At 37.5% G+C, this 27905-nt stretch overlaps 1 long non-coding RNA gene across 2 annotated transcripts; it reads right to left on the reverse strand.

Annotated features, from left to right (window-relative positions):
• Positions 1 to 790: 790 nt before the first annotated feature.
• LOC112463187 lies at positions 791 to 20557 on the reverse strand. 2 transcript variants are annotated; one of them, XR_003041754.1, is made up of 3 exons: positions 20362 to 20557; positions 1623 to 1832; positions 791 to 1294 (listed from the first exon to the last, which is right to left on the reverse strand). It is a non-coding gene; the product is annotated as an uncharacterized LOC112463187 (long non-coding RNA). The 2 variants fall into 2 exon arrangements; XR_003041755.1 differs by lacking the exon at positions 20362 to 20557 and adding an exon at positions 5906 to 6026.
• Positions 20558 to 27905: the final 7348 nt, after the last annotated feature.

The following is a 27905-nucleotide window of genomic DNA, read 5'->3' on the forward strand; positions in this document are numbered from 1 at the left end:
GCCCAAAACACCTCCGGTTCGGCGCAACGGTCCCCACGGCTACGGGTACGGGCGGTGGCGGGTGGCACGTCGGATAAAAGTTGATAGAGCGTAACGCATTTGTGCTGCCAACACGCAATTCCGGCCGACCGAAACAACAGTGACGAGACGACCCTCTCTGCTTTGTGCTCTCGCGCAGTAGATCGCTCGAAAAACGGCATGCCTGACGGGATACGAGGGCACGATCGGCTCTAATGGAAGCCGTCCCGCGCGCTACATCAACGATTTTTGCGCCAATATTGATATGTCCGCTAAACACACAGTTTATAGTCTGTATAGAGGCGGACTCGCGCACAGATTGTGTAATATGAGCCGCTGTAAACGATATGCATTTTCCTATAAGGGCGCGATATTTCCAACAATATGTCTCGTTTGTATTGTTCACATAATTTTCGTTTTTTATCTTTTTCTTAACTTTAAAAGCTAATAATTAGATCGTATAGACGTAGCACAAAGACGAGCATGATACTGATAAATGTCTTCTTTAGAGATCATATTTCGCATTTGATTTTTACAAATTATTATTAGTCTGTATAAATTAAAATAAATAATTATATTACAGAATAAAAAATTATGTTACATATTAAGAATTATATTAAAAATAGAACAATTTTGTGTTTTCTTCATGCAGAAAATGTTATTTTTTAAATATTTTATTATTAACCAAGTGCAACACATGCCGCATTTTCTACAAAACTTTATAGTATTTTCTAACGGTTTAATGCTTGATCGATCGTACGTCATATTGATCCGCAAAAATAAAACGAGAAATAGTTTAATGCACATTTATAGAATCTAAAGATATGGGACATATATAAGATACAGGCGAGATATGCGATATGGCGGGAAATGAAAATGTGTCCGGAATGCGTGTCGATTTATATAGCGTGCATCCTGCAGCGTAAACATTATCTCTACGTGGTCTCACGTGTACCATTCTGCGACACGTACATCGATAGCATTTTCCTCGGAGCCATTATTGTTGGATCTTCGCCTCATCTCGAAGTGGCTCGTCCATTATTGAAAGAACAATAGCCTGCAGCTGCGAGAGAAGTCGGGGAAAACGTAGACGCATCGCAGAAAGACGAGCCACTCCCGAGTTTGGAGCACCCTTGGTGATCGTTTCCTCGATCGCTCGTTACTTGTTCTCGACAAACGCAGCACTTATATACGTAAGATATACATCGGTTTCATAACTAATTCTTTGCCATTTACCAAGGAGTAAACATCATCTTATTGTTAGGCAATTATAAACCTGCAATCATAACACAGATCAGTGTACAATGTCAATATAATGATGTAATAATTAAAGTAAGAAATGAAAGTAACTTAAAACGATACGTTCTATTAGAAATAAGTATAAATTTTTACGTGATAATTATGTCCTAAATAAGAAGTTGTTGGAAAATTATTAACTATCCAGTAATATAAAAAGAATTATTTTTATTTGTATAAAAAAATACAATTAGAAGAATTATAATCTCTGTCACTTATAGTAACGCGAATAGTATTTATTTTAATAATTTTCTTAAATGAATACGTGTTGTCGCAATCTAATGCGCATGATAATGGTAACTAATTACCTAGTCAATTGCACAGTCGTGTTCGCATTTACTTGGCACTTCCTCCACTCAGAGATGCTCAATGCCGTGACAGTTAATACCGCTATCGATCCCTCTGCAGCCGCGTTCGTAATCGGCCATTATCAACGTTAGTACTTCGTCCGTGAGCTTCCGGTTTCTAGTAAACTCTAGTGGATTTACAGGACGGTGGATTGCACCGACGTGTTTCCCCTGAAAATAAAAATCCAGTTTAAACCACAAGTTGTCGTGAGTGGCCACAGCCGGGGTACTTGTCGTTCAGAAAGTGGAGATCAAGTAACGATGCATTCCACCTCGTTGACGGAAATTACACCGGTCAATACACGTCGGTCCAATTACAGGGACTGGAGTACGGTAATTGGGGGAGGGATGTGGGTTGGAGGCTGAGTCGTAATCGGATTACACTTTGAGAGTACCGTAATCCACAGTTTCTCTCTCTCCCTCTCTCTCTCTCTTTCTCGCAAACAATTAAATTTCGCGGTATTGGCTATATCTCTGGCAATTCTCCAGGACACGAGCCACCTCCTTTACGCGGCCATTTGACTTTTATGACGCAGCACTCGGGAGGTAGAATCGTGGGGTTGAATTCAACGAGGTAGGATAAGCAAACCAATATTTCGCGCGACTCTATGCAGGTTACAGAAGGTCCCGAGATTACAAAGCACTGACCCAGCAATCTTTCGCTTCTACCTGTTTCTGGCGCATCGGAGTATTCAGATTACTGAGTAACAGAGAACATCTTTGAGAATAAAAGATGCAAGTAAAACTAAAAGAAGCAGGGAAAAAAAGAGAAAAAAGAAAGAAAGGAAGTAGGTTACACGGTAAAGGGTCTGAGATAACGATTGCAAAAACAATTGGATATTGTAATATTATGTATCAAATGAAGATTGAAATTACCTGCCTTTGTGAACTTTCAGTTAAATTATAAAAATCCAGTAAATTAAAGCGATATTACTTTTCTACCATCATCTTTAAAAAAGTTACGAGTCTGCTATAAAAATACGCGTATGGAAAAGAATTTAACTATTCCTATAATGCATCTTTTATATGAAACATAACGTAATGAAGCGATATATTTTAAATAGATTTATTATACTCATATACTTGCAGTTGTACATAATGTTCTACAATTAATTGTATTACAAATAAATGCGTGATACCTCGAATAAATATAGAAGTAAATGCAATCTGAATTACAAATACCGTAGAAAGAAAATTCGTTCGAGCGAGATGCTTCGTCGAATACAAAAGAACGAACACGACGAGCGCGGAATAAAATCTAAGCGTCCCTCTCTCACGAGGAATTCTGTTGAGTCCTTCGGGAGCGAAAAAGAGTTGGATGTCGCTTGGCTATGACACACTAGTAAAGCGTTACTGTCGAAAGGACTAGCATGAAACCCGGGCATGTCGGGCGTATATTTCCGCATCAAAACCGGGACAGCGTCGTATCGAAAGATCGAGAGCATCGTGAAGAGAAAGAACTCTGTGTTATGTACATAGGTACGAACATCTGGTACGACTCGCGAGAGTTAACAACGGTCGAATAAATTCCCGGCGATATTTTCAATCCCGCACCAGGAGCTCGTCCGGGGGATCCCAAACGGAATTCTCGCAACATGAAAAGTCACACAAATGCAACAGAAACGCTTGACGTTACATACAATGGCGGAAGGATTTACATAAGAACAGGAGCTTAAAGTATAAAACGATCTCGATCCCGATGCACGCGAGATGCAATGCTGTAACATGTGTATTATGTCTTTATTTATGTCATTGCAGCATTGGCAGGAAAAAAAAGAAAAATACATGAGTATTTTTAAAAACTTTGACATATTCAGTAAAAAATTATTATTTAAAATTTTAAAGATAATCACCAAAAATACAGTTATTTTAATATAACTTCGAAAGTTAATATTCAAAAATAGTTTTAAAATTATTAATGATACCTTCAAAACTGATACCATCATAATTTTATTCCTCTTTAATATTTTTCATACAACAATATATAATATTTCACTTCTCGTGTACCTTCCTAGATCTCATATTTAAAAAACTATTGTACATAGATTTACTTGAATTTAATATGGATCAAAATCAACGATTAATGAAGCATTCTGTGTAATTCTATTGCTTATGCATGGTGCTCGTGCTACGCACTATCGCTTATCAAAACTCTATTATGCTCTAATTGTAAGCTTATGTTTTTATGTAAATCTTCGCGTGTGATTTCTGTTACATTAAGACCATCTTCGATCGACAAGTCGACAGCTGCCGGCTCAAAGCTAGTTCTAGTAACCCGATTCATGCAGATTGCCCGAATTGAATATCGGGATTAAATCCGGCTCGACTATCTCCGTATAACGGAAGTTCCCAGGCGGTAACTTGGCTCAGAGATCTCGGCGATTCCCTCCGCGAGATAGTCCCTCGCTCGCGGATCGAATCCCGACGATCTTATCCGCGACCGACGTAGCTACGCACACTTCTCGAACCATCTCCGTAATGAGCGTTAAATCCAATTTGCTAGCGCAAGTAAACTGATAATAAACTAATGAAAATGAAATAAATCTCGAGGCTTAGGTCGGCGACCGTAAACCTAATATTTGCGTAGTTCTTTTATTTCACGGCGCGGCTTTGATATCCTGAAAACGACTACACTGTCTACACTCATGCAAATCCACTGCACTGTCCCAAAGTCTGATTGCGATTTCAATTGTTATTTCGCGAATGTCACGCACGAATCTCTCGTTTGAAAATCGATCTCGCATTTTATCTCACGTGATTTGATATATCTGAAACGAAAACTTAAGTTCTTCCACTTCTGCTACCAAACGAATTTTTAGAATGTTATTACGTTAAAAAATGTAATATTTTATTTAAACACCTTTATTACTCTCTCTCTCTCTCTTACTTTTATTTAAATATTTTATTCACTACCTAAAATAAAAATATGTTCACTTGAAGGTATTTACCGATCAGAAGCATTTCGAATAACTGTAGCAGAATCATTTTATTCTGCAGCAGAGGGATGTACTGTTGACGCTGGTTCGATGATTTCAAAAGCCGACGTCATAATGGTAAAAAGCAACGCTTTCCTTATACGTATATATCCAATGTCGCTCGACCCACTTTCCTTCGCATAACAGGCGATGCAAATTTTTGTCGCGCCGCGCGATCGCGAATGTTATTGCTTCGCGGTCTACTTCCGAAGCAAATACCGCGACATTCTTCACAAACAGGAACGAGTGCGAAAACTTCGCAAATAAGATATAAATACCGGCCATGCATAGATACCGCAACCGTATTACGGAATTCACGGCCCTCCATCGCAATTTAGTCGCCCGTCAATTTTTTACGGCTGAATTTTTACAGACGTGCATGTTGAAAGCTCAAACGGCGTTTTCATTATTATTGAACCTTTTGTCTGCTACGGCACAATAGGCAATATAAATTAGAAACGGGCGATTTCTCGTTCTATACATAGAATTCAAATAAGAATCTTATTCATCTATTTTATTTATTTAAAATATATATTTTATGGATTCTCAATTACATTAGACTCAGAAGAGAACCAAATAAAATGCTTGATAAATTCTTATTAATTTAAGATATTTAAAATTGGAAAAATGTTGTAAATACATACATGCAGATAATTAAAATTTTTGTTATTACTAATTTCATAATTAAATGCTTAGATAAAGCTTCCATAGGGGTTTCAAAACAGAATCTATTTTCTTTTTAGAAAATTTATTTTCCCACGCGCGACAGAGATATCACGGTTCTGTAAAAAGATAGGGTAAAAGGAAAGAGTACGCTTTATACTCAATAAAAACCTTTTTTGCGAGCATATCGTCGTTGTTTAAATGTCCGATTATTTCGCGAAGGTGGATTATTTACTTTTATCCGAGGATGAAAGAAGGAGGATTAATCACATCCTCTTGTCCCACCTCGTCATACTTCCTGACGTAGCGAAGTTGCGAGACGTAGTGAAGTTGGAGAAAAAGGAGGACAGATTTTAGCAGATTAGAAACTCTGCTTGCTCTTTTTCGTAATGACGTAAGGGGTTCTTCCTCGACGAGGAAACGCGATCGCGCGAGTTGGCGAACACGATGCGGAACGCGTCACGCCGAAGAGAGGATGGAGGGTTAGCGATGCATACCTCCCTTCCCCCTCCCCACATGTAACGGATGCATACGAACTCCGCGAGGTACTCGGATACGTCCCAAGTACATGCGCAATTCGCGAAACTTTCAAGTTTGGAAACTTACCAACGGGTAAATGGTGATGGTAGCTGCGACGACGTACCTTACGAAGGGGAGGACAACGCGTCTCCTAGCCCGGCGTTATATTTTAAAACTTGGCAACTATGGCTTTTAAGGATTTTCAGGAGCGCCCAGTGCAATTCCGCGCAGGACTGCCAAAAGTCTCTGGGGGGGGGGGGGGGTGCAAGTGACGTCCTCATCTATAAACGAACACGTGAAACGTATCAGGAATTGAAATTAATCGCCCCGAGAATTGGAATGAGGATAATATGTGTAATAAGAGAGAAAGTAAATCTAAATTGAGTATTAAAAAAGATAAAATTCTCTGCGAAGATACGTTAGAAGTATCGTATATTGTTTTGTTATAAAAAAGGGCGATATTCTTCTAAGCCAGATGGGCAAAACACAGATCTCATAAATAATTTCTAGAAGAAGTAACGTAACATTTTATAATCAGAGAATAAATTATGGCGTAATAATGTAAAGTTCAAGTTCCTCAAAGAATAAACCATTGTTTGCCAAAATTTCGTTATTAATTATTAAAAGAACATCTTGACGGCAATATCTTGATTATTTGTATATCTTGAAAACTGAACTTTGCATGTTTCATAATATGTATTCTTTACAGAGTTTACTAGCTAAAAGAATAACACTTCTTCTTCGATCAATACTTTAGAGATAAGCAAAGAAGCAGTCAAAAGTATAATATCTATGAAAGTTTAAAGTATGTGCGAGATACATATGTAAGTGATAATCCTGAGTTCGTTCATGTTAAACTTCAAATTTTTTATCGACGTCCTCGCGATAGACACTGAAATCGATAGAACTATCTGGCGAGCACCAGGATGCAATAAATATATGGGCTCGCACTCAGGGGAACAAAGTTGGAAACGAAGACAATTGCATAATAAATTATTCATGCGCCTATTGTCACGAGAGCCAATCTGGCTGCGTTGACGGCCGACGCTTCACTAATGCATGGTCCATCGCGATCAACGCGCATTCAACGACATTCAAAATCGTGTACGTTTCCGGTGGCCGTTTTGGAAGTACAAGCTTTCACGAAGCGCGACAATTTGCATAAATTATGCAACCATTAACTTCGTACGTGGCCGCTCATTCAGTCTCGTTTCGTCATACTCGTCGTAAAATTTGAGAACTGGCGCAAGCTCTAACTTTATTCATTTATACACGTGCGGTTGTCATCATGTCATCAGCATTTTACGCTGAAGAACTACGGAATTTTAACAAACGCTAGAAACAAGCCCGAATCTAAAAAATTTATATCCTGTAAATGTATCAAATAATAATAAAAAAAAAAAAAAATAAAACTTCTCCAGCAAATTACAAAGAAATATATTTAAAAAACGTTGTGTATTAAAACTTTTTAAAGAAATGATATATTTGTTCGATTGTTCGATATACGGTAAAATAGTATCGACGGCATTTATTAGAGAGGCCCTATAAATAACTCGCAATGCCAAGCCATAATTTTCCAGCGCGAGGCGAACCATAGCCGTTAATATCGACCGATAAAGCTCCCAATATGTATGCAATCAAGAGGAAGTCGATCGTTTCCAAACTATCGAAGAAGAATGTGACGGGGTGTGACAAGAAAATTGCTTTTAAACCACAGTCGCATCCGTAGCTACCTGTTGGAACTAACTGCACTTTTCTCGCCCTTGTCCCTCGGTTTCTTCGTTCATTTCTTACGGGATGTATACTTGGACAAGATCGATTCCATATACTTCATGAAGGAACTCCTTCCGATTACTGTCTATGTTTTCTCATTGTGTTCTCATAACTCTTTCCGTTAAAGCGGGATTTACTACTCTACTCTGAAATAAAACGTTCGATTTAAAAGAGGAAAATAGTATCAAAGATCAAGGAATTTAAAATGATTAAACTGTACATTACAAACGTATGACCTAAAAGTCTAAAGTATTTAATAATTTAATTTAATTTTTTTTATATAATTTTGTGGACTTGTTGACTTTTAATCGTTTTACGTACATTGGTAAACCAGTTCGTAAACTATAGTACGATATAAAATTGTAATCGCGTAATAGTATCAAAAATAAATCTGTTAAATGAAGTGCACTTGTATAAAAGATTCTTAGCTTTAATATTCACCATTACACGAATACATTTCTCATCGAATATAGAACTGGGACAATAGTGATTTATCGAACTTTGGAACTAATAATTTTTCGGAACTTACGCGCGGCAAGACATACATTCATGCTAGAAAACGTGTTACCCTTTCTTTCACATGTAACTATAAAAGATTATCAAAATGTCGCGAACAAACCCACATTTTTCGAAGTCAATTAAAATTTAATTATGTAATGCAAAGTTTCAGTTTCCGTCTGCGTAATGCAACTCCGTAATGCAGCGCGCATTAGGAGGGACATGAATTTCTTGGCTAAAGTGCAACCACATAGAGATGCAGCTAGTTTACGTTCGACGTAGCATTGCGGCCTCATTTGCCTCTAATGTGGCAAGATATTAGAGAAATGAAGCGCTTGCGGATCGTAATTCGGCCGAGCTAACCGCTGGATTGAAACGCGTAGGTATCCGTTTTCATGTCAATACTCCATGAAATGGACCTTCCACCTTCCCTTTCCTCTGCATCGTTATATCAACTTTTTTTGTAACGAGTTGCCGTCTTTTCGTGTTCCTTTTACATACTCTACTTAATTTCCACTCATGAATAGAGGAATACAGATCTCTCGTCGACGAGTTTCCCGTCTTGATGATGTTATATCAGTCAAAGTGGAAACGCAAAAGGGAAAAGTAGAAAAAGAAAAAGAAAAAGGAAAAAAAAAAGAAGAGAAGGATGATATGGACTAAAGAAAGGCGCCGCGAGAAATCGCGAATTCAATGAGACGACACGCCCTTCCTTGATCCTCCGCGAAAAGTCGTCGACTTCGAAGCAGTTAAGAGCGTCGTACTTTCCAATAAGCACTTCGACACTCTCTTTCTTTCTCTTTTTCAAAAGTCTCTCCGGAAGCTGGATATTACGATCTTCGTGCGAGAACTCTAAGAGCTTTGACTTTTGCTCGCGTCGGCGCCTTGAAAAATCGACATCGTCAAAGTGTGAGCTCCATTGTCATTATTGGTATATCGATACGTATATACATTGAGAGGAAAATGTCTTTGTACCGAACCGTATTTGCAAATCTCCAATAAGTTCCGATCCGACGATCTGTATTATTCTTCAAGAGTCATTTCCATTTTATGTCAAGCTCGACGATCTTTCTCTTCTTCCAAATGAAACTTTCAGAACCGCAAGAACAACAAATTAAAGAAACAAGTTATTTTATTACTCATTTTCTTAAACAGAGTCGCGAAACGATCACGAACAGATTTAAGAACACTCGATTTCACTCGAATTGATGAGAAAATATAAGAATGAAAATGAAGGAGCAGAGTGAAATTCTAAAAAATGGTTGAAAATTCAGAAGATGGATAGGATATGAGAGATGGAGGAAAATTTAAGTAATTACGATTCGATAAAGCTGAGTCTCACAAGATGAAATAACGATGGGAAAAAATCCGTGCTAAGAATGGAACGTCTTCTTTTATTTTGAATCAATTCTAAATCCTTATAATGCAAAGAGCTTCTTCACAATTAATGTGACTGTTCTGAAAAGTTTCAAAATTAATTGTTGCTTTTTCGAGTCGTATATCATCCCAGGGGATTACGTGTACTTCGCATAAACTTCGCGTCACAAATCCGACATGGCACGCTACGCTAAGCAACAGAAACAAACGCCGTCGTATAAAGCGAGTACAAAAGGCATGAATAAATCACCGGGGCAGGGTTGGAAGTTTGCGGGTCGAAAGGAAACTTTTCATAGGGCGGTCGTCGATTCTAACGTGGAGGTAACTCACCGGGACAAATTCAAGGTACGCCGCGCTGGCGTTACACAATTTTTACACAAACACGACCGTAATTCCTATCCGATCGCGCGTTTGTTCGTTCTAGTAAATATATAGTGGCATTCGTGGAGGTGACTTCGTTCGCGAGTTCCTTCCGATTCCACTCGCGCTGAAGGTAATTGGAAAACGTTTCATCACACGAAGAGCCGGCAGCCGCACAAAAATCGTGGGAACCGGAACCTATCGAGCCCCCGTAAAATCGCTTAATCCGTACCCAGAGATGAGATATATCGGCGGCGGATTAACTTATGGTTTTCTTTAAAACAGTTACCGAGCAATTTTACCGATGGTTTCTTGACTCTGAACTAGATAAACACTAAATCGGATATAGCGTTTGCGATAATTTTTTATTTCGCGACGCAATTGGGCGAGAAGAAATTAACTACCAATGCAATATAAAACGTTATATATTTAATTAAGGTAAATTCACAATTGACAACACTAGATTAAATTGTAAGTTAATTAAGTTATAAGTATATTATAGACTTGTCTGTTTTTCATGTTTATTTTTATCATAGATAGTTACAAGCAATCAGAAACAGAAAATCGAATTTCAAATTCCAAAGATAACCTGTGTGGAGGAAAAGCCTGATTTACGTTTCAATATAACTAATAGAGAGGAAAATCCTGTCACAAACGACTAGCATAATGCACATAACCCAATTTCGTGAACAAATACAATAGACAAATCAAATCTTGATCTAACCGCATCCATGCTGTTATTTTCCAAATAAAATAGACAACAAGCGGAGAGGAGAAAAGTTTTGAATACAAGGCAGTTCTGCGTACTAGTTTTGCCACGGGTCGGGCTTCGAGCGAGGAGAACTACCATTTTTCACGCGTAAACTGTAGGTACTATGAGTGAGAGAAATGTAGATATTCTGCAGATAGTACAGCTTTTGTCCGAAAAAAATGGTGTTTCTTTGCGAGAAGCTGACCCCAAAAAAGTTATATTTAAAACTGCCCCCGAAAAAAATGGTGTTTCGAAACTATCCTCCTCGCTTCTACCCATATATTTCGCTCTGTCGGAGACAGCGTCTCTTTTAGTATGCTCGCATACAGGCTCCTTATTCGATTTCCACGGGTACGGCTAATTCTTTCCTCGGAGTTTGCGGCAAATTACGCAAATGGACGGTCACAATCGAGCACGAGTCGACTAACTCGTGCGGAGATATCCAATCGCGTCGTAGGCGGATTGCTGAAGGCTTAGACCGTTCCCGGAAATGAATGCGGAGACCCTCGGTTCGCTATAAATCATACACTCGGTTACCCATCATAGGCGGTAGATCCACTTTGATAAGGATTTCTCTATGATGCGCGCCAACGGAGAAGCCGTTCGAGTTTGCGCTCGTCAGGAAACTAGGCCTCGCTCTGCATTTTCCACGACAGAACCGTCGTCGCCGCTGCGGCACGCTTGCTATTCTGATCGCGGGTTGGAAAGGATACTCGAAGCCCGGTGCTCCCACTAAACGAATCTTTAGGCATAATTACCGCTAGACAAAAAATCCTAGAGAAATGCCGAGCACGTTGTCCGGCGGACCGACTGACGGACGGCAAACGTGATTTTCATTCCGGAACACGCTGACGAAAAGCGCCTTTTTTTCGCGCCACCCACCGTCGAGAAACTTTTCATGCATGAGGCGTGCCGGGTCATTAATGTGTCATATGCAATCACGACGTCTGTAAAAAATAAACTATCCAGTCGCTGTATCCATAAGCTTATGCGACGTTCAAGAACGGGAAGATGCAAATTATTAATGAGAAAATTATATCCACAAATAATCCATTAGTATATGTAATATTTTCTGTCACTATCAAAAGATATCTCAATAAGAAATAAGAAATTTTTAGATAATCATGATCTATCTCCTGTTTTTAGTAATAATTTAATTAGATAAAACGCATTATCTTCAGAACTTAAACATTTTGCCCTAAACGTATCTGTTCGGCAAGCACGTATATCCTACCGTAATGCAATTGTAAGAAGCGATCGCTGTCAATGGCAAATAGTTTTTATAGACAATATATACTGCGCGCGCGTATACATGCGAGCAAAAGCACGGTGGAAGCTCATCCTTTTCCAGAAAGAAAGAGAATGGATCAATTCTACTCTGTTTGTTTTTGAGCATGATGGGAATTTATGGCGGGGAGTATGCCCGACGCCAGTCCTCTCGCGCAGCAGATGGTTACAGCACGAGGCCGAGATAAGACCAAGACAAATTCTCCGCGGTGCGGTGGTGGCAAAAAGAAAAAAAAAGAAGGATGGAGAGACGAGGTGAAACGACACGAAAATTCGTCACGAGAAAGATCGATGTGGCGTAAATGCCACCGCGCAGCGACGCTCTTGTTAGGAATCCACTTTCTTCATTCTCAGCGAAGAAAGTCTCGATTTTATCCGGTTAAGAAAATGTACTCCGTAATAACAGCCTGATGACGGCATTTAATAACATTGGACGAGCATAACGGTCTCAATCTTTCGACAAAAATAGATTACTAAACTGAAATAAAAGATCGGAAAATCGAACGCGATCCGCGAGAACTTGTCTTTCTACATTTTTATCTTATTTGTATGCGTTTATTTGTTTGCTTTAAATAATCTCGATTAAATTTTTCATAATCGATTATATTTATATTGATAATTCTTAAAATTACAATAAGTAACACTTCTTTTTGCAGAAAATTTTTACATATTTATATTGCCATCCATAGTATAAAATTACTGCATGCTTCTTCAAATAAAAAAAATTTTAGTAACATATTTATAAATTGGTTGCAATTTCTGTTTAAATAATTTTACTATTTAGAATATTATTAACAGCATAATTTTACAAACGTTACATGATATTTTTAAAAACACACTATTTTCCAAAACCTTTTGCGCAGTTTCTGTTATCATTTTTCTTTCATGCATAAGAAAATGTGGTGGTATACAAGTGTTTCCTTTTACAGCGTCGTTTGCGCAACTACACTTGAATAAATGAGCAAGCTTCCCGGCAATCTTTTCAACAAACAAAAGAACACATAGATATATTTATGTTTATATTAGGATTTACGTGAATTTACTACGTCCCTCTTTCCGAATATATACGCATGCCTCGTCGTCCATACGTACCACGGGTAAAATTTTCCGAATTCGCAAGATTCCGCTCGCGACTGCACAGCGAAAGGCGCGCGTAAAGTACCGCAAGCGCAACATTCTTGTGCCCTTATCGTTGCCCTAACTAATTATTCCAGTCCTCAAGCGCTCACTCTCAGCTATGCGGTATTAAATCTAGCGATCGAAAGTCGTGGCGAGAATCGCGCGTCGGAAGAGAGAGATAATTTTTCGGAGGTGATTTCTCTCCGCGTCGGCATCGACGAGATAACTCGGTGGCGCACGTTTCCATTAGCATCGGTTAAAAGTGCTTTTCCATTAGCAGCGCCGTCGGGCCACGTCGAACAAAAGGGTTTGGGTACGAAAGGCGGGCGTGCGCGATAGCGGGCCACTGAAACGAGGACGATGACGAGAGAGGGACGGGGGATGTTGTTGGCGGCCGTCGAGGTCGAAGGGCGAAAGGACCGACAGATAATGGGTCTTGCTGCGGGCACCCAGTCTAGGCCAGGCGCGCACCTACTCAAAATAATATCGCAGGACGATGGACCATCATCAATCACGCTGCGTAATGAAAAGCCCAGTCGGCGTTAAGGGTATGTGTACACGCGCGTGGACGCGTGCACACGGTTCGGGGTTGTAAATGACGCGAAGGGCGGGGGAGGTGTTAAAGCAATGCGCGACTACGACGTTTGTACGTAAGAGCGGACGTAGCTATTAGTCCGCATCGGATTATCCTGCTATTGTCCGAAGCAATCTTGTTTCAACGTTCGCGCTGCTCCTTTCTCGCTTTCGTCCTATGCGGAAATCTAGTTTCCCTTTTCTTAAAAAAGTGTACCAATTCTTAGCTTATTAACGTGCTATTTCATGAGTTATTATTGTTATTACCGGCGCACCTGCTGCGAATCCAATACTAATTTCAAATATCTATTGTAGCTTCTCAGTCACGACTTACTCAGTAACGCGATCACTTTGCATTGCAATATGTAGCCTGCCCGTAGTTAATTGCAGTGCAATAATTCATGATCCATATACTCCATTATTGTTCGTATACAGAGTCATCTTTTAAAGAAGGAAACGTTGCTGAGGATTAATTCTTTGTCCTTCCTGGTTGAAACGGTTTAATTAGAAGGAGAACAGTTCACTGTTCTCCACCTGAAATAGATAGACAGAAAAGATATAGAGAGATAGAGAGATAGAAATAGAGAAAGAGAGAGAGAGAGGAGGAGAAAGGTCGATGAAACAGGAGCTGGATGAACGTTTCCGGTTTTCCAGACAGGTTGCGTACTATATGTGACCCTACCCTGCATAGCGAACAGCTTAGTCTGCAGTGACCCGTAAAATGATCCGCCAGAATCTTAGCTCGTGTTACGAGAGATAGTTCCTGCTGACGGTGTAGATCTCGCCGCAATAGAACTTGTGATTAGCTAGTTGCACAGAGAAGCTCGTCTGATAGGCATTTTACTGCGTTGCGAAGGCCTGCTTACCAGGAATGCACTTGTGATCTGTCGATCAATCGTTTCTGAAGCTTCCTTGTGAACCTGACAGGACGAACAGCTGAAGGGCCCGGATCTTATCAAACTTGCAACATAAACACTATTCCGATACCGAGACTAACGTCTTTTTGGAATTAATCCAAAGGCAATTCTCGATAGTTGACATTAATACATAGCATATCTAATTATTATCATAGACTGTTATTCATGTTTTACACGTTTTTGTTATTTTATATATTATTTCGTTATTAATTTGTATTTATTATTATAAATTAACGTACATTACTTGTTCATATTTGAACTCCTTTACTCGTATAGATATTTATATTCTTGACGCTCTTATTCGAAAAAATTCAACGCGTTATCAGCTACCGCATTTTAGAGATTTGGAGAATAACTCTCCCAAATTGCGCGTAGTTTGAACATTCAGAGGGGGACAAAGTTTCAACAGCCAGCAGAGATATGTTGTTTCTCAGTCACAAACGCGTTTCTGCGTGCACGTAATCGCCGATTTATATCAGAGAAATGGCCAAGGGGGACGAGTTTCACGCAACGCGCGTTTTAAACGTCACCTCGTAAAATGGAACTTTCGTACTTTTTTACATGACAGTAAAGATACGCGAACGAAGTTATTAAAGTCACCGAGCTTACCTTTTCCTCGTAAAACGCGGCGGATCCTCAAGCTCCAAATGCGTCCATTTAATATTATATAAGAAAATATGTGATAGTAACTCCGGCGGTTTTAAGACGATTCATCATGGACGTATTTCGTGTCGGATTTTTATTTATTTCGGTATTCCAACTGCACCAAGTTTAATCGACTATGATTATATAATATTTAATGGATATTAAAATTCAGGCAATAAAAGATCGCGAACTTGTGTTTAACTAGGTAATCTGGCAACTTGTCCAACTACTCAACAGCTCTTCATTATGGTGACGTAAAACACGTCGAAAACAATACAGATTTATGCCGTTACTTTTCCAATTATACGATCTCAAATGTCGGGCAGAATAATTAAAAATGCTAAAAAAATTGTCAAAGTATGTTACTCGCACGAAATAATGTTCTAATCAAAGTCAGAGTTGTTGAATGTATAGCTGTATTAATATTAAAGATTATAGAAGACTTTCGGATTGACGTACCCACTCAAAATTAGAATTAATAAAATAATCTTGATATCAATTTTTCCTTGAAATATCTAATTTAAGGCGACTCTTATAGTGCTGTCAGGAAATCTGACGAATAATTTAATTATAATTCAAATCTACGAACAATCGGTTTTGCTAATACGTCGCTATTAAGGTGAATAAACACGCGCATGCATCGTAGTTAGATAGATAGAAATGATCTCGTGAAATCGAAGCTGCAACACACAGATCCATACATTTTAGCATTAGTAGATACAACACGATAGTGGTAGTATGTGTAAAGCGACCGCGCATTCGCATGATTAAAGTGCTTTTGTTTCAATCTCATAGTTCTCGTGAGGTAATATCGACATGAATTCGGATCTACATAGGACGCGTTTGCGTATACCTTTAATTAGCGGTCGCGCTCGTGCAGCAGTGCGCGAGAACGAAGAATAGGCGCTGTTAGAGCTGCTTCGAAATTAGAGACGACCAGAAACGACAATTGCAGCGATAACGTGGCTGTGTCGATTTGTTCAAGGGCGACGAGAGAACGCCTCTTACGTTCGATGACTGTGCTCGGCAGACAATGGCTAATTGGAAACAAGTAGCACTCGAAACGTGTCGATTCGTCGGCGTGAACGCCGCGCGAATCGATGAAACGGTACCTCGCCGTTAGCATGCCGAAAACGCAGTGTTTACGCGAGCTTGCATTGTTCGTAAACGGAACGATCGCGCGAAAAATAACGGCGGTAATCCAGCCACCGCCGATTACGTGCCCCGGTAATTAGCGGTGATTCCCGGGATAACAAAGCTTTATTTTCATCGTTGTTTATTCAGCGAGTTAAAAAGCTTCTCGAAGAGTGGGTGATACTTGGAAAAACAAACGCGTTTTCATTGCAAATATTTGTACAAGCAAAAAGATGATATCGATATCAGAAAATTAATAAAATGCTCACAGCTTGTGATTACGTTTCGCTGGGATTTTTTATTCTTGGGTAGCTGGTTCCATTTTAAGTATCGCTATGTAAAAAAGATGATAAGTTTTTTGCATGTTAAATAAAATATGGAAGATAAATAAAACACAAAACAAAATCTCTGCAGCAAAGTAAAATGATATTTAAAGAACGCACCGTGTTTAAGAGATTAATCACAGAAATTTCGAAGAAGTTGAAACACTTTTGCAAGTTATACGTTACTTTACATAATATCAAAGAGTTTCGAGAGCTTTCTTCTGCCTTCCACTGCGACGCAAAGTTTTTCTCACTCGTGCAATATCACTTCATTCCGTGAGTATCTAAACTAAACGATAACTGGGAAGTTCAACAAATTTTGAACGAATACACACAGTCTATGCAATCAGGCAATGATGTCACTTGGAACTCAATTACCGGAGGCTGTGTTGCCGCAGATTGCTAAACAAATCGGCAACGAGCGACTATGGTTTTCGAAAAAGTCGTCAAATGGCGAGCGCACGGTAGAAACGGCATGAGTCGCAAAATTTGATTAAACTAACACGACTCCGCTAATGAGTTTAAGTTCCGCGCACGAACTCGACGATCGCGATATTTTCTCGTGGGTCGTCGAATGTCGTAATTAGTGATAATTACCATCGGAGTGGACACAGCAGTTCAGTATTTCATTATCGATAATAGTCGTCCCGTTTTACGACGTCGAAACGCTGCTGCCTGGCGCGAGGCTGAAAATGGGGTCGGCGAGCGAGCCGGTCAGCGCGCACGAGGGCGAAAAGTCAATCAGAAATCGGGTGTTGAGGGCCAACTCGGGATGGGAGTCGGAGGGAGAAGTTGGTCGGTGGAAATGGCGGATTAACCCGAATAATCTGTGGAATAGGCGAGAAGAGGAAAACTGGGAGAGTGCATGTCGTGCGCGTGTATACGTGCGAACGTGTGCGCTCGAGAGAGTGGGAAAGAAAGGACGGGGAATGTATGAAACGGGAGAGAAATGACGGAAAAAGGGATGGCGGGAATACACGGAGCGATAGCCTTGGACCAGGCAGCCTGAGAGCGAGTTCGGAACGCCTTGCACGTGACGCCTGTACAATCCGCTAATTGAAGGAAAGCAATTAAAAATGTTTAATCGAACGTTCGTTTATGGCGCAGGGTACGGGAGGGATGGAGATATCCAATCGCGCTGCCGTCAATTTCTATCAGCGCCGCGTGTTGTCCGACTTATGGATTATAGTCTTCTCGTTTTACTTCTAATAGCATGAAGCTTATCGATCAAATATATTGATATCGATGCACCGATGTGTATTGTTGTGCCATATTGCATAGCGTTGTTGCGTGAGATTATTATCCCCTTTTTCCCCTTTTCACACACGCGCAGTTATGTATACATTCCATAATTCCGTGTAATTCCACGTGGTATGGACAAATTGAAAGAGATTTTACGGAGAAATGTGTACCCATGATTTCTATTAACGAAATAAAAGCGGAAACCCAGCAAGATATCCCTGCCGCATGCAGTACTATTCGACTGCCTCCAGTTGGAATAATCGAATGATTCGAATGAATTCATCGCGCCGAGGCCGGTCCTGATTACCCAAACATTAATTATGTAGAATTTAATCAGTCCTCTTTGATCAAGATATAATAGACCTGTTTAGCTTTCGTCTGTATATTATACATATAAAAATATAAACAAAAGAATAAAAAAATTTTTTTTATCAGGCAAGAGACAAGACTCTACTGATAATATATAAACTCCTTTTTCATACTACATTTAAATTTAATACAATTTGACATTCGTTATAAAACCAAGTATCTTTTCTGATAAATATGAATAATTAATAAACTATATTGTTACATTTACTCAGGCAATTTTAAACTTTTGTAAATAAATACTAGTAAAAGAAAACACTGTTGTACATTATGTCCAGTATTTTATTATACTTCTTTGAACTGTGTGAAGCTCAGGTTGTAAACATCCATTAACATAAAAGTTCTCTTTATACAGACTGTGTATAACGATACTGATCTTTTGTCATAGTTAAACATGACGATGCATATGAACCTCTTATTTACCGCTTATTTTTACTTTTCATATTAGGGACATTTTTTAAGATGTGTTCTCTCTTCTTATTTATCCCAATTATCCAAATAAATTAAACTTATTTCACACATAATAAAGAATACAATTATTTTTTTAAATAATTAACAAAAATGTATCCCCTTTAGTTTCGTTAAATTAGCGGGTATCATAATCTGTATATATTTTCTACGCAAAAATTATAACTATTATATGCATTAATATTTATATTTTTGCATATACATATTAAGTTGTCATTTCTAAAAATATGTACTATAATTTCATGTAGGATATCATATTGCCAGTAAATTATTTTTATCGCGAATGAAATTATCGCAAAGATTTCTCTTGAAACAAAATTTTCATGAAACCTCTCGTTTTTATCTGTATTCTCACTATACTACGTTATAACCAATTAAGTTTATAACGCAGAATTAACGTATCGTTATGTGTAGATGTGTATCGTTAAGCGTGATGTAAGAAGCTCATAGGATATTAAAAACGAAATGAGATCTTAGAATATCATTCTCTCTCCCCTGTCTTGTCAACACGTGCATGGGGCGATGCATTTTCCATTTCCTACGAGTTTGCGTGCTCTCGTGCCATTTCCGCGAGTTTCATCTTTTTCTTGAAGGAAAACATCATGACTTCATAACGAGCTGGCAAGATGCCGCTCTTTACGCAGTCGGAGCACACCGGCAACGTAACTTAATTATGTGCCATATTGCGAGACTTCTGATGGAATAGCTAGGCAAAGTTCTTCTTCTGGAAAATTATAAATATTTTCATTGGACCATTTCCCGGTTTATCGTGAAATAAGCCGGAGCCAAGATCGCGATTCGTCGTCATTAACGACGAGGGTGGAAAATGCGGGACTGATTATGACAGAGCGATTACATTGGGATAAGAGGCTCCTCTTCGTGTATTCGCGAAACGTTACGCCGCATTTTATGTCCCCCCGTTTTAATGACCATCGTGCTACGCTGCATAATGCAAACATCTTTTTTTTAAGCATGCACGTGCGTCGTACATGATATTAAAATATAAATACCGCCATAAAAATTTAAACATTAGCCGTTTTAAGCAGCTCAAAACGGTAATAAATGCAATAAGTTATTTTAATGCATCTCTTAATGTTCTCGGTTTTAAAATTAAATTTTTATGCAATTTTTATACAATAAACATGTATTATGAATTATTATGTTATGTATTAGCGTCTTTATATTAATCTTATAATATGTATTTATTAATATATAAAATTTATATTATATAAATATATATTATTTACATATATATATATATATAATAAAACAGTGCAATATAAATTAATAAATACATCTTGCTATTAATAATATAATTAGGATTTTGTAGATTATGCCCGAGATTATGTTATATTATGTTTATTTTTCAGAGTTACGTAAATGTAACTTACCCGCATGTAATTCAATTTTTTTATACTATACCGTTAATTATGTAATAAATTAGTAAAAAGGGATTATTCTTCCTCATTTTCGGAAGCAGTTCATCGCGCTTTTATATAACTCAGCTTAACTGGAGTATTATATAACTGAGTTATATAAAAGCGCAATGAGAGAGATAGAACTGAGACTGTTTCCCAGAAACGAGGACGAATCTTCTCTTGTCGTACCGTCGTTAATAACCTTTGACCCGGTGCGTAATTAACAGCGTGTTATACCTTAACATTAAGGAGAATTTGAGCTACGCTGCGAGAGAACGCTTGTCGTACGAACCTCAGGCAGTTGTTCGCATTGTCCGTATTGTGCGGGAAAACAATGCTGGTAGAGACGAATAGACCACGGGCGTTGTATGACGACCTGTGTGTAGAAACTGTCGGTACGATGTGGAATCCGGTGACCACTCTTGTTTCCCGGGTTTTGGATCTTGCTCCATGAGTTCGAGATGATAATCGCCTAGTTCGTACAGCTCAGCGCGCCTGCAAAGAAAAAGCTCAATAACACGACAAATTTTATATAATCTAATTCATCAGAGTATGTGAGTGTCAAGTAAACTCGAAACGGAGTAATACATTCAGTTTTTATTCAAGAAAACGTAGATGCAACTTACAGGCAAACAAAAATATCTCGTTGTGGATTGCTGTTGTTTTAGGAAAGCGTGTTAACAAAAGATATTTTCCAAAAAATATCCTATCTTTCATAATGTTAATTTATATCACAACGTAGAAAAAAACAAATATTGATCATGGAATTATCAATTGTGACTGCGTTTGCAATTACGCATTCATTATCGGAATATAATTTTAGAATATGTTGTGTGAAGAAATACACACAGAAAAGTATTAAAAAATCTCAAAACTTTTAGATTTCTATATACGATAAACAAAATTAATTTTACACTTTAAATCCATATAAATATAACAATCCAGATATTTACATATTACTTCAATACATATCTTACATCGCCCTATATTTGCGCTACGCAAAAATGCAAATTAATTATGCGTATCATTCTTTATTAAAGTACCTATATCATTCTTTGTATATGATTACCTACGGTAAAAACGTCCGTTTTATTATTTGTATAAATCTCGGTATAAATATTATTAATTTATAGTGATTTGCTTTTAATGTATGACTTTTTATTATGTTAAAATAATCTCGGACTGCAAATGGGAAAAGTATAATTTAAAATATTTCAGTGAGTGCAGTATTATTCCCGGCATTCCATTACCGTTTACTGCGTTAGAATCAACATAATATAACACAAGGGCCGTGTGTAATCTTTTTCATGGACGTTAGCCGGAGTACACAAGAGGCGGATTGTACATCATGGCATTACATCAGAATAAGCTAACAGCGTTCTGACCTAAATGAGAGTCGAAAACATTAATCTACTTCGTGATAAACCGTGTTTTTGCGACTACCGGCGTACAGCCGGTCGCGGAACCTTTTTAAAAGCGAACCGTGAATTGAAAGGCGACGAAGCGTATTATTATAATGGAATACCTGAACATCAGATATACCGTCTGCGACAAGAGCACTTTACTGACGCAAAAAGATGGCAAAGCGGAGAGGACTTAAAGAGCCATTTAATTCGAGATGTTTCAACGTGAACTGCATATCGAATGCATCTTCAAGTATGTCGACAAACATCAAATGATATTTGTTGCAAAATGTAAAAAATTTGATAGATTACTTTAACACGTTTAATTTATAATTAATTAATATTTTGCTGAGAAAGGCACGATATCTAGTGCAAAATACTATTAATTTATATTTGTTTAAATACAATAACTTTATCGATTTCGATGTAATCGTAAATTTCTGCTATATATAGATCGCAAAATGTATTAGATTGAAGCGATATTACGAAACAATTAAAATGAAATTACGCATTCATTACGTTACACATCACTTGATACACTACTTGATATAGATTTTCGAGAAAATTTATGCACGTTTTGATTAGTTAGCTTAATGTTCCACGACTAACTCTTTCAACTCGTTTCTTCTATCAATTATTCTAACAAAACTTCTTCGTGTGTTAATAAGCCATGCATATACACAACTTGCAATTTTCCGATATATAAATCGTTTATCCCGATAATTTCTCAGAATCCTTTTTCGTTCTTCATTCACTTCACGAATTTTACCATTGTGCATCGATTAAATTAAAATTATTTGTTATTACTCTTATCATTTCACTTTTGCGCTATCGAATTTCTACTTAAAAGATCTATAAATCTCGCAAACTGTTTCTGCATAATTAATCACAAAGAGTTCTTACGAACGAGTTCATTAATTGTTGAGGAAAACAGACTTTTACGATAAGCTATCGTACCTTCATGATATAAACTGATATTTGGCAAAGCACTCGGGACTCTTGCAATATGCAATTCTCTTGATTTTTTTGTATATCTAACTCGCGTATAGCGCGTGCCCAAAACTCGCGGGTTATATCATCGGCGATTTATTCGCGAAAAATAAAGTGGCGCTGAAATAAACACTAAAATAAACTGAGTTTTCCTCTTTCCGCCTCGTGCGTTATCGCGTTTGCCAGAGTTTGGACTCTTTTCAAATATACTCTAGGCACTCCGGTCACGTGTGCGTCCTATAAAAAGATTTTTTCTCCATATTTTTTACGTCATATACGCAACGTATGCACTTCTCCTCTCTCCTCTCTCTCTCTCTCTCTCTCTCTCTGGCACTAAAATCTCCAACATTCATGTATAGCCGAACGTGCCACGTATCTACTTTGCCTTATATACGATACTCGATACTGCTAGAATGCTGCATGCAGTTTCAGACGATGCAAATTGAGTCAATATCGCTCCAAGTTTCTCAAGCTTAAATTAAGAATTCAATCCGATAAAATACTTATTTTTCAATCGGAATATTCGTCTAAACAACCATTTCATTTACAAAAGCGAAAATACCATGGAAAAATATTTCAAACGGCCTGCGAGAATATTGGAAAATCGAAGTTGGAAAGCACCGCGGAATATTGCGTATAATTATATTGTATTTTTCTCAATTTTTAATTCCTCGCGTAATCACCTTTTCTCGCAACTCTTTTATTCTAAATATCTGAGTACCTACCATGTGTGTAAATTAAAACTCCGTTCAGGTAACATTCTTTTGGAATTCGAAGAACAAGTTGCTGTTTTCAATTTGCATCGTTAAAGTTTGTAGAGAAACGCTTTATTTTCAATAGCTTATTACTCGAAAGCCGTCAATGACTCGCCATTAAAACTGACGGCATTCTTCTACTTTTGGCCTTTAGCATCGATCACTATACAGAAAGCGTTCAATGCCCGCGATGACATTCTATATAACCGACGTAAAATGAGGAACAAGGAGAACAGAGGCGAAGAGGCAAATCCATCGTGGGTACTTTAATTCGAAATTGATTTCTCCTGCCAGGACCTCCCCCTCCTTCCCCAGTACCACTCTCCCTTCGACCTAGGTTCTTTCTGCCGTGTCTCGTCATCTCTAATCTTTCCGATCGATTTAAACTCAATCGTTCTCTTGCCCTTCCTCTCGCCGTAAGTTTCCTTCCTTTCGGCGTTCTTCTTTGGAGAACACCTCTCTCCGTTGACCCGATTGCTCAGGTTTTTCCTTCCACCTTACTGTTTCGCAACTGCCTTTCGTGCGACTTCGATGCATCTCCCCGACCCCGACGTCCGTGCCATTTCACTCTTAAGTAATTCGCCGAACCAAAACGATCTTATTCTCGTCCATTTCCTTCAATTTCATTTCCGCTCGACAAGCGGCGACTGCGGCACAGCGATATATGACGATATCGAGTCAATGACAGAAAAGGTAAATGCAGCAACGAATAAATGCACGAGAGATGTTGTTGAATAAAATGCAACTTTCTTTCTAAATATTATTACTTTTATTGTATTCATTTATCGTTTCGATTTTAAACTTCTAAATGATGACAGCATAAAGAACGTGTTATCCAAAAAATAGCAAAACAAAATTATATTAAAGTAAATGTACCAATGCCTGGACACGTATAATACTTGTGTCTGGATATTTTTATCATTTTAATCCTTAAATAAGTTATAACGCGAATTAAAATCAAAGAATCAAAGATAAAAATATTTTTTTGCATTATATTTTTATCTTTGATTTTAATTCACGTTATTCTTATTTAAAAACTAAAGTGATAAAGGTGTCTAGACATAGGACTTAAGTGTCCCGGCATTGGTACATTTGTCTTATAAATGTATATTCTATACTTAAAGTGGCAACTTGAAAATACATTGCAGTAAGATATTTTAAAGCTGCATTAAATTATTTGCAACACGCGACTCGACTTCAATCCTCTTCATCTGTACTTTATTCGTATTAGAAATTATATTCCATTTGGACAATAATAGACAGATGAAGCATATACATTTATATGTAAATCTCAAACATTAGAAAACTTGTTATATCGAGAACAAAACAGAAAATATCGTAACGAGATAAAAATACCGAACACGACAAATGGGATCCAACTTCACTTTCAATTATACGAATGTTCCTGCTCATTAGTGTTGCAATGGACCTAATTAAACGTGTAAATTGGACACTAAATTGGTCGTTTTCAATTGCTTCGATGCTGCATCCCATGTGTCATTATCCACGGCAAATATAGTTCGTAAATTAGAAACGAGTAGGGGGTTAAAGGGCCTTTACTAGAATTCAACGCAAAATAGCTTAAATGTTACTGTTTAAACTCATTATGGACAACGAATTTACTAATTGCAGAGCTAGTCCATTTGATCCCAAATTAATGTGTTTGTTGAAATCTAATATTGAAACGTCTGATACCATATAAATTATATGTTGATAGTGTGCGGAATAACGTAACGCGCTATTCGCGAAGAACCATTTTTCGACAGCAAAATCGACAGCTTGTCTTCAAGACAAGAAAATTGATTGAATCCGTTTTCTTAACGTAACGTAACGTAATTTCTAACGTTTAACTTTCTGTGTAAGAACCGACGTTTCTCTCTCTCCTTCGACAAAATTATTGTAATAATTTATTATGCGTAAATACAAAACCAAGCTTTCATTGTCATTCTGCATATTAATTACGCCGAATACGCGATATAAATTGAAATTTTGCACACGCTCGATAGTTCGCACCAACATTGAATATTTCGTTCATACGTATACATATATGTATACATATATGTATACGTATTATTGTTCATTGCGACAATCACACAATTATAAGCTTAATGGATGTGAAGCTTTAAACTCATGCGGGAAACGGTCATTTGATTAAACGTTTGTTGAAAGAGAAAACAGTCTGAGTATAATAAATTGAGTATACAGATATCTGTACCACCTATATTCATACGCTAATAGAGAAAGTTAAATGTTTAAATTAATAACCCTCAGAATTATGTCGCGTATATACTTTCATTATTTCAAAAGACCATTATTATTGAAATATCGTTAATTAATATCCAACCAACCATTAGCATTAAATTAATAAATAACATTGAATAAGAATACTGTACGTGCGTCTATATATAAATGCGTGTTTCTTGAAATTATCATTATTCATTCAAACGTTCTGTAGCCTTGAAAAAGTTGGATTAATCTAAACTTAATCAGCAAATAAATCTGCCGCAAAAGGACGCAGCTTTCCTGGCGGAAATCCCGGCTCGCTGTCTGCTCTCATTAGAGAAATTTAACGCGACGACACGTAAAAGTCATAAATACATAGGCAAATACCGTCCGACGCGCTTTGAGATGCACGCGGTGTCGCATGAGCCGGTGCAACGGGATCGAGAAGCAATTTCCCAACCCATCATCAAGGCCTTCAGCGTGAGCGAATCCTCCGAGATAGTATAGCGACGCAAACATAAAGATGGCCAATTTTCACACGGACAGCGGGAACCTTTGGCGCGAACCGAACGGTGTAATTATCAATTAGCCGCGTGAGCGCCTATAAAGTACCGCGAACGCGTTCGCGGAATGTGAAATAATTGCTCATAAACTCGCAACACGATCGACGGGCTGAATTTAACAGTGGCGAGTCAGGAAGATATGAAAGAAAAACGGGGGATCTTTAGAAGGAGGCGTAATTTCTATTGCAAAAAGAGAGAGTAGTCCTTTTTCTCGCAGCTGAGAAAAAAGTTCAATGTTCGTTTAATTTTATTGCCAATGAGAGATCCTAATTCGCTAATTGATAAAAGGTGGACAGCAAAAAATATGTATGAAAAAATCAACAGTGAAAGCGGATAAATATTTTTTTAGCGATACTGATATTGTTATCGATTCTTTTTTGCTTTCACAATAAATGGGGGGGAGGGGAAAGGGAGAGAGAGGGAAATATATTATATATATTACACACAGTTAACTGTATTATCATTAATATTGTATAATTTAAATATTTTGTAAATTAGTGCAATCAAGCTACAAGTATATCTATAAATATATTTTATATACATATAGATATACATGTAGCTTGATTGCACTAATGTATAAAATATCTAATGTCGAACAAATATTTGGAGACAGGATTAAAGGAAACACATGCCTAACTCATTTAATAACTTACCTATTCCCTATCTAAGACAATTCTTTATTTGTATTTTGCATATATGTATAAATATCCTGTATTAGTTTTTTTTTGTGAAAAAGAAATCTGTAGAAAAACTTTATATTTTTCAAGTGCCAATATTTTGTTTTCAATACAATTTTAATTTTTCTTATACCTTCTTCATCATTTCAGCAATGTAACCAAGAATTAACTGTTTCCACAATTTTTTCTGATATCTATGAAACTATTTATCTTTACTTATCTATATTTCCAGCCCACTAGAATATGTTGGGCTGAAAGTATAAATAAGAAAACATACGCTTACACATACATATTGATAAATTGGTTCGACGCTAGTAAATTATTTAAAGGATAATTTTCTAACCTGCGCTAACTTTCTCTGCGTCTATGTTATTAGATATTTGTTAAATGCTGAATTATGTTGTGCAATATTTAATAAATACCATGTTATTTCCGTTTTTGGAAGCGATAGCTGGGCGATGAATCGTAACGATCTTTGTACGTACATAGGTCATTCTTACCGCCTCTTTAAAAATTAATGGTCCCTATTGCAGAACCAGAATTAATGTATTAAACTCGGATTTCCGAAAGCAATAATTTCGGCATAAGTTGGCAACAACGCCCATGCTATTTCTTCGATTCAAAAATCGAGTTATAAAATTAATCAGTGTGATATGAGAGAATTTTTAGACATTGGCTTAGGTATCTCGAAAAAATTAACTCCCGTACTCACTAATATGAGCTCCTGAAAAAAAATAGTTCCTTCAGGAATAGTTTTGAACAAATTTTAAAATTTGTTAATAATCACTTAAAATTGTGTAAACAAAATATGTAATATTCTACCCTAATTTGTTTTTTCAAATTGTTTTTTAAGAATAATTTTATGGCACACATATACTAAAGAAAATTATTTCCATATATATTTCTATGTACATGCCTTTTAATTATATATATATTATTCTCGTATATTTCTATTCTCGCGTACTTGTATTCCTATATATCTCAATCAAGTGTACCGACCTAAACGTACGTAATCTTATCTTTTACAGGCTATTCCGCTTTTACCGAACAACGGAGAAACTAAATCCAATCATCGCCAATTGTATAAACGGTTCGTTGCGTTTCATTTTCGCGAGTGTCGTTCGAAGTCGTCGGATTATTCGGAATTCCATCGTTTCTCTGTCGTCCGAGTCCGCCGGAAATAATCGAACGTTAATTCACGTTTCGGGATCGTCGCGTAAAATAT

Source organism: Temnothorax curvispinosus, unplaced genomic scaffold (assembly GCF_003070985.1).
Source record: "Temnothorax curvispinosus isolate PA1 unplaced genomic scaffold, ASM307098v1 QBEX01013120.1, whole genome shotgun sequence".
Classification (NCBI taxonomy): domain Eukaryota; kingdom Metazoa; phylum Arthropoda; class Insecta; order Hymenoptera; family Formicidae; genus Temnothorax; species Temnothorax curvispinosus.